This window comes from Engystomops pustulosus, chromosome 1 (assembly GCF_040894005.1).
Source record: "Engystomops pustulosus chromosome 1, aEngPut4.maternal, whole genome shotgun sequence".
Classification (NCBI taxonomy): Eukaryota; Metazoa; Chordata; class Amphibia; order Anura; family Leptodactylidae; genus Engystomops; species Engystomops pustulosus.
In genome coordinates, this window is record NC_092411.1 from 222,684,162 (window position 1) to 222,700,499 (window position 16,338).

The following is a 16,338-nucleotide window of genomic DNA, read 5'->3' on the forward strand; positions in this document are numbered from 1 at the left end:
TTCAGGCCTTGAAGTCTGCGTTGTGTGGATCTCCCATCCTCATTGCGCCAAACTTCAAGAAAGAGTTTATTGTGCAGACGGATGCATCAGATGTAGGACTGGGAGCTGTCCTGTCTCAGGAGGTGAATGGCGAGGAACATCCCATTACTTACCTGAGCAGGAAGCTCACGCCAGCTGAAAAAAATTACAGTATCGTAGAGAAGGAATGTCTGGCGATAAAGTGGGCATTGGAGTCCCTACGGTACTACTTGCTGGGACGACAGTTCCGTCTCATAACTGACCACTCTCCTCTCACGTGGATGAGTAGAACTAAGGAGAAGAATGCCAGGGTCACTAGGTGGTTCTTGTCCCTCCAAAATTTCAGCTTTACGGTGGAGCACAGAGCCGGGAAGCTACAGGGCAATGCGGATGCCTTGTCCCGAACGCATTGCTTAATGTCAGGAGTTCGCCCCGGTGGGTCTGAACTGAGGGGGAGGGTATGTGAGAAAGTGAGAGGTGTTGTGTGGGAAAACCGCTATCTGTCTTACAGGCAGATGAAATGCTGGTGGTAAAAGCCCTGGGTTTGTGTGCAGTAACCCAAGGGTTAATGCAGACATGATAAGCAGGAATAGTCTGTTTTGTCTGTGTTGGCCTAGCTAACACAGACACTTTTGTAATGTCCGTACTGGGCCTGCTTATTATGGAGTAGGGGTAGGCTGGTAGTGGGACTCCTACTCCACCCGGGCTTCGGTCCTGGGCTTTTGTATAGCCCACAGGTGCAGGTCACAGGCCTCGTTAGGGTCTGATTTAGTCTGCAGGCCAGAAGCAGTAGGTGAGGCCCTACCTGGAGAGCTGAAAGCGAGATTGCATTCTCACAGCAAAGGTAACTGAGGGTCTCCTGTCTTACTGCTGGCCAAGAGCGGGTGCCAGGCAGCCTGGTACCCGGATAGCTAGGGTCCGTCAAATGTATTAGACAGCGCCTAGCCGGGCAGGAATTACTTTTGTAATGTTTTTGCATGTGCCTAAGCCAAGGCTGAATTTGTGTTCTGTTTTGCAAGTGTGAATAAACACTTAAGTTGGACTTTTAAACCTGCTTGTGTCACTGCTTCCTGCACTGCTACCTGTCAACTACCAGAGCAATTCCCCACAATACGTAGCCACCACACTGCCATCAGTATATACGTATCCAGCACACTGCCCAGCACACTGCCCCGCACATACCCCCAGTATATAGGTAGCCAGCACACTGCCCTCCCCAATATATAGGTAGCCAGCAAACTGCCCCGAGCACACTTTGATGCTCCCCGCGGTGTATACGTAACGGTGTATACGTATACGTTAAGGCTTGGCTCTTTAAACATGGTTTTAGCACAGTTTTACTGTGAGATCACAGTAAAACAGTTTTTGCAGTATCTAAATGTATCTAAACTTCACAAACAAGTAATGGACCTTTTCTGATCGGTGTTCCCCTGTGCACAAGCTAAGGTCCTTAGACACATGGTTGGGTGAGTTTGGAGCAATAGAACTTGACTGTCCTACATAGAGCCTTGAGCTCAAGCTCTAGGAACTCTATATCTGTGCCTAAGGATTAAGAATGAGAGCTTATCAAAGCCTGTGTAGATACAACATTTTAATGACCCTCAACGTGTATAATGGGTAACGGTTATGATGCCACTAACATCTTGGGGAAACAGAGGGAAAGCGCTTTGAGACTTGAAAAAAAATATTTGGCTATTATAACATAATCCAGATAAGATTCCTTTTTTTCATTTGCATACATCACCTAGTGACTTTTTAGCAAATATATACTCGAGTATAAGCCTAGTTTTTCAGCACACAAAAATGTGCTGCAAACCCAAACTCGGCTTATATTCAAGAAAAAAATATAAATCAAAACTCACCTTTCAAGCGTCCCCCGCTGCTGGCTATATACTGGGGCATGGGGCTGGCTATATACTGGGGGATATGGGCTGCCAGGCTATATACTGGGGGGCAGGTGCTGGCTATATACAATGGGGCAGGGTCCGGCATATAATGGCAAGGCTGTGAACAATGCATTTCCCACCCTTGGCTTATACTCGAGTCAATATGTTTTCCCAGGTTTTTGTGGTAAAATTAGGGGCCTCAGCTTATACTTGGGTCGGCTTATACTCGAGTATATACGGTAATTGTCCAAAGATGTTGTCTGCTATATAGTATAGGTTCTTTCCCATATGTAGCACAGGTCATCTCTGATATCTTCACCTCAAATATGTTCCAGAAATATTTACCTAGGTGTTTTTTGAAGATTACTGGAGCTTTTTCACTTGAAACAACTTGTACTTTGCTGTACTTCTCCTTCAAGTGTCTGCTTGAAGTGAGCTTGTGCTAAAAAGTGACAGCTATTAGATAAGTGAGTTCAGCATTTATTTTATTTACTACAGTTATGTCTTTGACATAATGTCCAAAGCTCCTAGGACATTCATAGCCGCCACAGAAGACGCAAAGATGTCAGAGAAATCCTAAAAGTTAAACATCTCTAATAAAATCTCCAGGGCTGTTGTTCTTTTTAATGCCACAACCCAAACTGACATGTCCATCCTAGCAGATCCAATGAAGTTAATTAAACTTGCTTGACAAAATGCTCTTTTTTGTGAAACATATTAGCACAAAATCCAGTATTCCTTCTGTGGATTTCTTTCCTGCCCATCATGATGCCCACAGGAACAAAACCTTTTTTAGGCCAGTAAATGGGCAATATAGACAGACCCATGCCAAAAAAATGTAATCTACCTGCCACTGAATACTCCCCCTCGGTTCTGCCTCATCAATATAGGATGATGTAGGGACACACCAGGGATGATGTAGGGATGATCCAGTATTGTTATTTCAAAGGGGATACATGTACGTACTAAAAACGTATCAGTGAAACAGGCACCCTTCCACAGAATGACAACGTTTTGCAGACACCAGTCTAGATTCAACCATTCAGCCACAGCCAATACTTTTGGTTTCAGCCCAGATACTGGTAACAATACTGTCAATGCTATTGCAGAAGATTTTATATTGATTTATCAGTCTTAACTAATCCCTACCACCATTGCCATTATGCAATTCTTGTTAACCGCTTATCACCACCACACGTCCTGGACCACATGCCATTAGGATGTTAAAAGGCAGAGAAGCTGTTCCAAGGAGTAATTGTGGTAGGTGACTCTCCCTCTCTCATGTCACTTCCTATATGTTAACTTAATTCCACAAAAACAACCCTCAACAGATAAACTGATTTTCCAAAGTAAATATTTCTAATGTGAAAAAAAATTCGGTTTTGCCATCTCAATAATGCCCTGAAGGATAAAGATAACATTATTTATATTTCACAGTAAATGCTTCAAAATGCATGCAAATCACAAAGGAAGAATTGCATTATTTTCCATTGCACTCTGAAAATTACAGTTCATCCAGCAAAAAGCAAGCCCTTGTTTGGTAATGTCAACAGAGATATCATCATTTCCAGGCAGCATAACTTGTTATAAGAGATCTTGGACAATCAAGGGGTTACAAGCCTAAACATATTGATAACATGTTGACAATGTCTTCTAAACAGTGGAGGCGGCTATAGGCAGACAGCTCTGTCCACTATCTAGTGGCCATACTGGGAACGACGACAACTGAGCTGTCGCAACCAAGGGAAAGAGATGTCTCCTTCTGGGTCCCAGACCTGCTCACTAAGGGGTTAACAGCAACTAACACTACCTGTTTACAAAAGTAGTTGTGTGCAATCAAGGAGAAAACTTTGGACATACTATTATTAGCAATGCAGCAACAAACAATGTAACAGAAGGTGAGAGGGACTTGATTGCAAAAGTTTTCAAGTTATTTACGCAGCACATTGAACCACAGAGAAGGATGAATCATAAACAAATAGGAATATGACACACAATGTAAATAAACAGATGCTACAAAATCTCGGAGCCTGGGGGTGCAGGGTCTTAAAATACAACCCCCAGGTTTCTACATGCAAATGTTACCATAAACAGACACCTGTACTGGTCATTGAGCTTTAGATCTCAGACCCTGCCTCAGTCTAATCCCCTTATCTTTTAGGACCATTAGAATATAATAAGCCAATAAACAAATATGTTTCACACTTTTAGAATAAAATAAACTACTCTTAGTTGGCCATTGACGCACAGATCAATTCCATTTTCAGACACTGTTCACACATTCTAATTATTAGGATTTATGACAGATGCTGATGAGTGACAGATGTATGTGTAAAAACATCCTCTGTACCACACAGTATTATGTATGGGTTCTCATTCAGATTGCTGCACCAGACTGCAGTTACACAGGTGTCTTGGTCAAAATGGCTTTGCAGCCTTTGGGTGCGTCCACACATTCAGTTTTATATACATCCTATGCCCACAAAAGTCCACATGCAAGAGGCCCATTCAGGACAGGGGGCCCTGGGCAAATGTCCAGTTTGCCACCCCCTAATGCAGGCCCTGGTTATGGCCATGCACCGCAGATGACTTAGCATTTGCTAACCACTTTGCTGCTGCAATTTAGAGGATTTCACAGATTTAGAAACATGGAGAACCTTCTGCAATAGGAGGCTTTGTGAAAACGCAGGCACATTCAATCTACAAGGTTTTTCTCATACAGCTTGCAGTATACATTTACCATTATAGTGACAGATAACAGGCAGATCTGATTTTCCTATGGGAAAAAATGTGACCCAGTTATTAGAGATATGTTTCAGGCAAGAATCTGAAATCTGGGCCTCCCAGATCTGGCAGTTTTCCAGCCTTGAGGAAGTGTTTACATTTTCTTATATTTCTGCTCACCTACAATAAGGCTCTACAGCATCTACATATACCAGGCAGTGTAAGCTGCCAGATATCACCATGACTTATATACATTTCTGTGCTCTATAAAGTAATATAAAAAAGACTTGCCATAATAATGCATTTATATTCCAAGATTGTAGCTGTACTTAAGCTGGTGAGCAATTTGAATGCAGAGATCAAAGAACACAGCAGTTTGAGGAGACTTCCCTTATACACCCCCATGCTCCAAGTCCAACTACAGTCCTGGGAATATAAATGCATTTTTCACAGTCCTGCTGTTAACAACAAAACACACACAGGGTTGATTACACAGCTGTACAGGACTGCTGCAAAATACTGTCTGCAGATTTGTATGGTCAAAACTGCTGGTAGACCCTCATTTAAAGTTACCATTCGTAAAGAACCCACAAACTTCAAATGTTAAAACTAAAACATTTACATACATTGCTGGAACCAACAAAAACATCAGCAACAATTCAATCAATCAAATACATAAAAATAAGGTATAATCTTGCGCAATTAGTATTATCATATTGCCACCATGTAAAAATGCTCAGGTTAATTTGGCTTTCTATACTACAAATAATGCCAAGGAATATTAACATTTCAAAGCTTTAACATAAAGCTATAAAACAAGCAATGAGACAGCATACAACATCCTTCTTTATTAACACGTATAAATCATCACTTAATAGAGATCCAGAGCATCAGCCTCAGCAGTCAGAAATGCTGGAGATTTACTGCAAAAGATTAACAGTCAAGCGATTTTTCCATCATTTACATAATGTGTATATCCTGGTAAGGCTATGCTCACACGTTCTGCTTTTGAAGAACTGCGTGATAATGGCATGTGTGAATCCATTGTAAGAATTAGCGCAGCTATATCAAATGTCTCTAAAAGTTAGACCGTGCAAAGATAAATGGACAGTCTTGGGGCTCTTTCACATTGACGTTGTTTTTCACGTCCCTAATATCAGTGATTTCCACGGATGCCTCACAATTCCATTGTTTTCAATGGGGCTTGTATTTTCACTGATCCGTAATTATGAAGCATGTCCTATTTTTTTCACTGATGAGGCTGAAACAGTGTGATATTTTGCAATGTTTAACCTTAAGTCTTAGTTTTTTTGTGGACACAGAGACAAAAATGACGCTTCACGTTGATAAAAAGGAGGAAAAACGGAACACAACGCAACGGATGCACAACTGAAGCTGAACATGAAATATGAAAGAGCCACATGTAAAGTCCCGTGCCACGGCCTGATCTATGCTGGGGGCTATGGGCTACAGTATCAACTCTGCTGCATATTGGGAAACAAGAACTCCATAATATATCAATATGATGCATGGAGTTCAGTCCCCAGCATAAAGATCAGTCCGTGGCATGGCACTTCCCGCGTCCGTAATCAAGGACAAGTGTAAATCTATCCTTACACTGCACCTGATTTATCAAAGTGTCTGTTGCTGGATGATAAATCTAGCAACTTTTAAGAATATCTAGTGTAACTTCACACTTTCTATTATATAGCTTAGATTGTGCCAGGAAACCGCACCAACCAGAAAGTTGAAAAATATGGCATATGGGACCTCCAGCCCTTCGTTGCACAAAATTCTTTATTCTTATAACCTAGAGTGATAGGGTGCTGGATCTCTGGCTGTGTAACACCAGTGCTCTGGCAGTACTAGATGCATTGTTTCAAGTTTAATCTCTGTAACCTGTTCAAATCCCTCTCTGGGCTTCCCAAGTGTTATATTACTGGCCAAGTTCCCCTTCAATGCGTCAACATCTTGAGTTAGGCTCAACAATGCTTTGTGGCTGCACTTACTGTTATCTAGCCTATAAAACCTGTGACTTGCCACACTAATGACCATTATCTACTGTCTGTAGAAAGCCCTTTAGAAAATAACCTGGATGTAATCTCTCTCTCTACCCAGGTATATAAGTGATGTAGCAAGTCAGAAAAAGCTAGATCTCAAGAGACCTCTTCTCGATTCACCGAGTTTCAATGTCACATCTCAAAGAATCTACTAGAAATACATTTTCAGAAAAAAATGCATACAGAGAAACAGTGACATTTTGGCAATGCATTTTGAACAGCTTACAGTATATATATATATATATATATATATATATATATATATATATATATATATATATATATAAACACATGTTAAGTGACTGGCATATACATCCCTACTTGCTTGGGTAGATATGCTCATATGCGTGCATGAGGGGATAATATTCAAGCATTGGTATATTCTTCTTCTCACCAACATTTGCCATCAGAGAAGTGAAACGTTCATGTTGTACATATGCATTATATGGCACCCATATACAATAGAGATGCATACTATACACCCTGACTGCATACAGAATGCAAATAAACAACATTCAGATTCCAAAGAGGAACCAGTAAAAGTTTTAGTGTCTAAATGTCAAAGTAAAAGAAAATGTGCTGTAACTCAGTACCACTTAATGCAGGGGGGTAACTACAGTGGTAGCAGCCATAGCAGCTGCTGTGAGATCAGCAGTGTCATGGGGCCCCAGCATCCGAGCTCACACACTAAAGTATGTAGGATGTGCACCATTATATACATATTATTTGGCACATTGTACAGCAATATATATATGTATATATACAGCAGCTGAAATAGGAAATGTCGGTGAGGGAGGGGATAGTAGAAAAACAGTACTAGGGATCTCTCATCTCTAATTCCTGCCGTGTACTTCCCCCACGTGGTAGCAGCTACTGGGACAGATCTGTGCAAGTGTATAAATGTGTGATTATATAAATATGTATATTATTTTCTGCGGGGTGGGGGGCCCCATTCAGAAGTCTGTTATGGGGCCCTGCCTCTCCTAGTTAAACCAATGACTTAATGTATGGTTTCTGCACATTGTAATAAATAATGTGTGAAAATGCCATATATCGCAATACAGTAGTATTTCCATGTATGGTAGGAACGATCAAACTGTCTAGGGTTAAAGGAGACCCACAGAGGGTCTAAAAAATAGTAAAAAAAAAAAATTAAATCAACCCTTTTCTCTAGAACTGTTTAAAAAACTGTATAAATCATAAACATGTTAGTTATCACCGCATCCAAAAAAGTCCCTTTCTATCAAAATATAATAACGGTTAGTTCTGGCGGTGAACCTCATAACGCATAATAGGGCCCTAATGTCTGAAATGCCACTTTTATGCCATTTTACAGCACATAAATTTTTTTTTAAAAACAATCAATTGGTCGCACAGTCCTCAAAATGGTAGCAATGAGAAAGTCAGCTTCTCACAAAAAATAAAACCTATATAAAATTGGTATCATTGTGAACGTACCAAACCAAAGAATAAAGTAGCCGTATCATTTGGAGCGCACAGTGAAAGTCGTAAAAACTGAGCCCACAAGAAAGTGACGCAAATGCATTTTTTGCCAATTTCACCACATTTGGATTGGTTTTTTTTAGTTTATTCTAGATAGGATACACAAAGGGGTTATCCTATCGAGAATAAACATAAACACAACAATAGTAAATACATATAAAAAGCATCTGCAGCTGACATAGCAGGGTGTCTCCTACAGTCCGAACATGTTTTCTCAATAAGAGAACAAAAAACACTCCATTGTTATTGTGGGGAGATCTTTCAAAGGCCAAAAAGGCAGCTCAACATGGCCACTAAACCGTAAACTATATAAGCAACAATGAATATAGCACAAGTAAGGGGCAGACTTCTAGCATACTAGGTAAACTACGAAAACATTAAAAATTGCATTACAGGGCTGGGTTACAGGGAGCGCTGTCTCTAACGGCTCTTTCACTTTTCTTTTTCATGAAACCATGTGATAAGCAATACAAGCCTGTGGGTCCACAAAAAAAAAAAAACTGATATAGCATCCGTTTTTTTCACTGATGATGCTGAAAAATCAGGTGTGATGTTTTCAAAACCATGTTAAACCTTCAGGGTTTTATTCGCGGACACAGAGGCAAAACGAAAGAAAAACAGAGATGCAACGGAGACAAAGTGCAATGGATGTACAACTGAAGTTGAGCACCATCGCAATGTGTAAGAGCCCTAAAAGTGAGCAATGTACATACGCCCGCCTCCAAGATGGGACAGTGACTCACTGGTTTGGTCAGTGAGAACATGCCTGCTCAGCCTCAATCTCATTCTGCATGCTTTTCGGGAGCTGTGCTGCATGTGGAGTGACACCAGACCCTACCTCTCAGAGAAGAAGTGGCGTTTGGGACTGGCGTGACAGAGAGGACTAGTAGTCAGTACCACTGCCACTGTGTCAGCCAGGCCACCAGCTAAGCCCCCACCAATGCCACTGTACAATCCAGGACAACACCTAGGCTCTCGCCACTGCCACTGTACCAGCCAGGCCAGGAGCTACACTCACACCACTGCCGCTGTGCCAGCCAGGCCAGGAGCCACACTCACACCACTGCCACTGTACCAGCCAGGCCAGGAGCTACACTCACACCACTGCCTCTGTGCCAGACAGCCCAACAGCTAGGGTCATACCTCTGGCTCAGTGCCAGCCAGCCAGGCTAACACCATTCCCACTGTGCCAGCCAGGCCAGGAGCTACACTCACACCACTGTCACTGTGCCAGCCAGGCCAGGAGCTACACTCACACCACAGCCGCTGTGCCAGCCAGGCCAGGAGCTAAACTCACACCACTGCCACTGTGCCAGACAGGCCAACAGCTAGGGTCATACCTCTGGCTCAGTGCCAGCCAGCCAGTCTAACACCATTTCCACTGTGCCAGCCATGCCAGCAGCTAGGCTAACACCACTACTATGTGCCAGCCAGCAGCCAGTCTAACATCACTGCCACTGTGCCAGGCAGGCCAGCAGCTGGGCTAATACCACTGCCACTGTGACAGTGATAGGCAAACATGTAAGTATATTAGAATATTAATGAGAATTTAGAATAGTAATGTGTACCACTGTCTGGGCTTTAAGTGGGTCCCCACCAGATTTTGCACCCAGGGGCCTCCAACTACCTTAATACGCCCCTGACAACCAGGAAACCTCCCATCAGAAAAGATCATAAAAGATGTACATAATGTTCATTTGGATCATATTTGTAACATTTCTTCTTCTTTTCAACAGCACAATGACTGCATGTGGTAGATATAAGTAACCTCTTGCATCAGACGATGAGACATGTCATGAAGAATCCTGATACTAACTGCAACTAATAAGTATGCAAACAATAATAAAAGCAGAGTAGCCACCTGAGTTCATGATCGCTGCTGGTGCTTTTCGCTCCCTCTTTCTGGGCCCTCTAACATATTTTCACTTAGCACCAGTTTGATGTATAAGATCTGACAAGCCAGGCAGTAATAGGCCTCCTGCATCACTGTCACCATGACAACAGGGAAAGACAATCCATGATCTCCTGCCCTGGTCACACGTTTCACCACAGCTTATCTGGCCAAAGCCACAGAGTCTAATGGAAGAGAGTAATTACAATCTTCCACTTGCTGTCAAAATTTCTACACCGGATAATAGGCCTCCGGAATTATTTAATTCCCATTGCATGGGGGCTTCGCAAAGACGAGAAGAGTAAAATACACAAAGAAGTCAATTTAAATATCGAGAAGCAGCCTGTTTATTTCTGCACTTCATTGCTATAAAACACAGCAAATACGAGTAGAACATGTACATGTGTTATACTTATACATGTGTTATAATTAATAAACAATAATATGGATACATTGTTGGAGGATTTATATTATGCAACATATTTTAATATCTTTTAGACACTTAACAGGGCAGTGGTTAATGGGAAATATTGATGATGGTGCAATTTTAGTGCATTCGACAAATGTTGACATATTCTTTGGTGTAAATTAAAGAGGTGTAAAGTTAGTGTAGACAGCCTTTTAAAGAAATATACCACCTAATTTACCTTTACAAAGCACCACCAGTGCTCAAAGGGGTTTTCCCACAAAAGAAAATTCTCACATTACAATCCCCTAGTGATGTTTCATCTGGCTTCTGTACTAACACACTGACACATAGAAAGAGAGAGATGGGACAGATCAGAGATGCATGAGATGATTACACAGAGACTGATATACCATTACACTGTTACACTCTAGGCCCTGCTACATCTCACAGCTATGTGTCTGCTACCCCCTACCCCCTGATCATGTATCTCCTTGTAGCTTGTTGTTTGCAGCTCCTCTCTCTGCTCACCATGTGCTGACAGGCTGTGAACCAGTAAGTGTCTGTGAGCTCTGTGCAGCAGGCGGGGCTACAGGCAGAGACTGACAGAAGCTTAGCTACACAATCTCATTCAAGATGGCGCCCGACCCCAAGTCAGAAGTTACAGGGTCGTGTCTAGGGGAACCTGAAATTGTGTACAGCAGGACTGATGGAAACCGGTTGGACTTATATCTGTGAAATGTGGCATTTTTGTTAATAACAGTGAATTAGAGAATGTATTATTTTGTTATCCTGTCTCTTGATGCAGATGACAAAAGGGGGGTGGGGAACAGTGTTTGTAAGTTTGCCTATGGTTTAAACATTCTGACCTTTAAAGCAAGTTTACCAGCTCAAATCCCCCAGTGTAAGTTTAAACTACACCCAATAAACTTTCCACACATGACTTTTGTTTCCCAAGGATCTTTAATTTTAAAGATTATTAATTTTTTATATATATATGTAATGATTTTCTGTAATGGTCCCTAGTCCCTGAGTTTTTTTCTTCTTTCCACACCCTTTTTCTCTATGATATCAATCATTGTGTAAATTAAGGGACATTAATGGGTAACATAGTAAGAAGAAAAAAAAAACAAATGCACCAGCTGTCCACGGCCCCACCCCCAGTGCACATAAAAGCTCATTTACATAAACATTACAATGGGATATTATTCTCAGAAGGACAGATTGCTGGGAAACAAGAAATATATGTATGAAAAGCTAATAAAGTTTTACCTTCAATACTGTTCTTACTTGTGAAATGTTATGGGAAAAGGTATAAGGCCTTTAACCCCTTCACGCTCCGTGGCTTTGCTGCATATCGCCTGTGGCTCATTGTAATGTATAGTGTGCAGAAATGCCATATACTGCGATACAGTTGTATTGCAGTATATGGTAGGAACGATCTGACCATCTAGGGTTAATGTACCCTAGAGTGTCTAAGAAATAGTGAAAAAAAAAAAAAGAAAAAAAGTTTAAAAAATGTAAAAAAATAATAAAATATTAAAAGTTCAAATCACCCCCCTTTCCCTAGAACTGATATAAAACCTAATAAACAGTAAAAATCACAGACACATTAGGTATCGCCCCGTCCCAAAATGCCCGATCTATCAAAATATAAAAACGGTTATGGCCGACGGTGACCTCCGAGAAGGGAAATGGCACCCAAACGTCCGAAATGCGACTTTTACACCTTTTTACATGACATAAAAAATGTAATAAGAAATTATCAAAATGTCGCACAGTACTCAAAATGGTAGCAATGAAAACGTCGGCTCATTTCGCAAAAAATGACACCTCACACAGCTCCGTGCACCAAAGTATGAAAAAGTTATTAGCATCAGAAGATGGCAAAAATGTTTTTTTTTCTTTTTTGTACACATTCGTTTAATTTTTTTAAATGTATTAAAACGCAATAAAACCTGTATAAATTTGGTATCATCACGAGCGTACCGAACCAAAGAATAAAGTAGAGGTGTTATTTGGAGCGAAGAGTGAAAGTTGTAAAAACTGAGCCCACAAGAACGTGACTGGACGCACACACGTTTTTTTTTTTTTTGTTTTTTTTTACACATTTTGAAATTTTTTTCCGGCTTCCCACTACATGGCAGAGAATAATAAATAAAATCATGGGAAAGTAAAATTTGTTACGCACAAAATAAGCCCTCACACAGCTCTGTACACGGAAAAATGAAAAAGTGATGGATTTTTGAAGATGGAGAGCGAGAAATGAGCGAAAATACCCTGCGTCCTTAAAGAGAACCCGTCATGCAAAATGACCCCCCTAAACTAAATATATTTTCATAAACTGCCATTAGAGAGCATTGCCTCTATCCCTTCATTGTCCCTCTACATGCCTGTAAACCTAAGCAATGAGGTCCTAAAGCTGTATGCAAATGACCTGTGAAATGTCCAATGAAGCATTAGCATATTCAAGCTGTCCACTCTATTCATGAGTGGGAGGCACAGCCACACCCCCAGTGCATGACTGACAGCCTGTGTAATGATGTGATGCTGTATAATGATGTGCTTCCTGGTGCTGGTGGCCACGCCCCCTGCAGCCTGTGTGTGCATGTGTGTGTGTGTTTAGGAGAGATACAGCAGCTCCCGGCAGCCATGTTACAGCAGAACATGTCAGATTCATGTGTAGCTGATGTCTGTGTCTCTCACCTGTGTATTAGGAGGATGCAGCATGTCAGCAGGTAAAGCACAGACACTAGCCATGCTTTACTATACATTACACACAGACATGAGCAGAGGGAGGAGAGGGGAGGGGTAACAGGGGTGACATCACTGCCTCTGACCATGTGACCAGCCTCATTTACATAATAAAGAATAGATGATTTTACAATGAATAATGTATGAAATAACTAGATAAAGGCTGGGATGGGATCCTTGTGTGCTGCTCCAACAGGAAGAGGTGACAGGACTAGTGGCAGAGACCTGATGACAGGTGTCCTTTAAGGGTTTTTTTTTAAAGCAGCAGTCCTTGCAAAAGAAAACAAGAATACCAGAATCTGCCTCACGATTAAGCGCACTACGATTTACCACAATTTACCACAATGTACCCAGGCTGATGTCCTGGGTAATGAAGCGTTATTTATACTTTTGTATTCATAAAGACAAACTATGAGAAATTGAGACAAGTAAATCAAGGGAGAAAATGTACAGAATTTTTCCAAAAAGTTTTTTTCTATCATAGATTTCTGTTTAAACTAAAGTCATCTTCTAAAATCAGTGCTCAGCCTCTGTTTGAGCCGGTGTCTGTTCTATTTTCAAGGTCAGGTCTGAAGAACTAGTATGGACGGTCTTAGAAATATATAGTGTATAGAGCAGCAGGCCTTACGCTTTGTGTTGAAGACATAAGTAAAATGATTGCCAGCTCTTAAGATTACTTTGCCCTTCGCTAATGAATCTATCTTGGGAAAGTACAGAGCCAATGCAGAATATATCTATACACTGTAAATAAATGATTTTAACAATGACTGTGCTTCAGTGCTGCACTTATTATCCCTCTTACTGAACAATACCAGTAGTAATGAGAGATCGCAGGTCACTCTGCCTGCAGGGCGGGTTTGTACACCGCTTACTTCCACTTGCGGCATTTGCCGGCTGTTTAGTCGCAAGTCAAAGGGTTAAGTGATTAAATGATTCTGCGAAAGTCAAAGAACTGCGCAATCCTTTTTTTTTTTTGCCCATCATGTGGCATATGACTTAAATAGCCAAATCAGCTTAAAAGGACATCTACCAACAATATCAAAGATTGTAAACCAAGCACACTGACATACTGGTGTGTGCCCCCTCTGGCAGGATCCATTCTTCTTTTAGCTTCTTATGCCCTGGTTTTTACAAAAAAAAAATGTAAATTATAGAAATGAGCATGACGGGTGTGCCTGGGAAATGACCGAGGCCCAGAGCTGCTGGAGGGCCCACATAAGGATGTACATAAGGAATCCATGTGGGTGATGGGGAGCTTATATAAAATTACCATGAGAGGCTGCATATAAAATAACCATGAGGGGGCTGTTTGGTATGCTAAACTAAGGAATATTTTAGGGAATAGAAGACTGTTTTAGTTTTTGAATTTTTAATGCTGCCATGTGAGTTCACTGCAAAGGGGCGCATTGACACTTTGTCGTCCAGGGGCATTCTGAAACCTGGAGCCGACCCTGCTGGGCTCCATAAGTGTTAATGTGTGTACAGTGTGTACTATATGAAGTTTATCAAGTGTACAATTACATATGTAAAGTCATATGTCAAGTGTTCCCACCAAATGTAATGATCAAACACAGAGTAAATTTTATTGAGGGAATCCTGAGAAGTTACTGCCTGAAACAATTAGAAATTGTTATATATATATATATATAAGTGATATAAGTGAACAACTAAACCAGTGATGGCGAACCTTTTAGAGATCGAGTGCCCAAACTGAGACCCAAAAAAAACAATTTTTCCCAAAGTGCCAACATGGCAATTTAGGCAGTAACAAACATATTGCTACCAGAATTTTGGAGCTCCAATCCGACCCTGTCCACATCTTTTCACTCTTCAGACAGGACCAATCAGCACAGGATGGGTCACTTTAAAATAGCAGGGCACTACTTGGACTGCCCGAGACTGCAGGAAGATGCCATGTCTAGGAGACAGCCCCTGTGCCCACAGAGAGGCCTTCGAGTGCCATCTCTGGCACCAGTGCCATAGGTTCGCCACCACTGAACTAAACATTGAATAATGAAGAAATGTCATTTAATGATAACTTAACACATTAGGATGTGGAGTGGTTTGGAAACAGAATGAAAGGGAAAAATGCTTTCCTTATTACCGTATATGCCGGCGTATAAGACGACTGGGCGTATAAGACGACCCCCAACTTCTGCCCTAAAAATATAGAATTTGGTATATACTCACTGTATAAGACTACCCCTCTCCCAAATGAAAAAAAGTCTGCTTAAAACTTTGCAAAACAAACAAGAGAGCAAGTGCCTGGTGATCATAACTGTAAGCTGCGATATTAATGAAGATCCGACATGCTTCTGTAAGTGCCGCCTGTGACCCCCAGCTCTGTGACGCCGACCGCTGTAACAGGGCGGCTGCATTAGCATACATACAGGAAAAAAAACACCTCACACAGTGCGGCCCCCGTATATCCGGCGTATAAGACGACCCCCCACTGTAGCCATTATTTTAAGGGGTTAAAAAGTAGTCTTATACGCCAGTATATACAGTACTTCTATAACAATGTGGAAATAAAGTAGATCATATCCTGCAGACAGCAGATTAGGGGGTTAAAAGATGGCACTAACACTTGCACTAAGCAGCCACTTTTTCTACATGCCACAATTGCTTTTCAGCGATGATGTCTATAGCTGCTCATATGTATCATGTTGCTACTTACTGAACAATTATTTTTGCCCTGCCAACACGGGAATCATTGTTTGCACAAACATACTCAGTGGTCTGTCTGTGTCCTATATAATCCCCTTATGCTCGGCATCTACCTCCTGTCAGTGGAGTGTATGTGTTACTGTATAATCCTCTTCCATTAGAGTGACACAGGGTTGTGTCCTGGTCGTGTGAGAGCATGGACTCATGACACTATATGGGATTGGCCAGATAATAAGGTCAGGAAATGACAAGAGAGGGGTTGAGCACACCAATATACTGTATTAGCTGGAGGAAAGTTCAGGGGCATACGTAAAAGCAGGACCATACATTCTATACTGTACTGTAGACTTTCTGGAATTCCATTGAATGCAATCAGGAAACCTTACTGTGGCCGATAATAAAGTGCTAAATAAATAAGTATAAACATTA

At 41.4% G+C, this 16,338-nt stretch overlaps 1 protein-coding gene across 3 annotated transcripts in view; it reads right to left on the reverse strand.

The window, feature by feature from the left end:
- Positions 1–16,338, reverse strand: part of MAML3 (mastermind like transcriptional coactivator 3) — a 201,127-nt gene that overhangs the window by 157,295 nt on the left and 27,494 nt on the right. The window contains exon 1 of one of the 3 annotated variants that reach the window (XM_072119438.1): positions 10,053–10,188. The exons of the other annotated variants lie outside the window; for them this stretch is intronic. The gene's annotated coding sequence lies outside the window, so the exon portion shown is untranslated. Of the gene's footprint in view, positions 1–10,052; positions 10,189–16,338 lie in introns of those variants that run through there. 3 annotated transcript variants of the gene reach the window in all.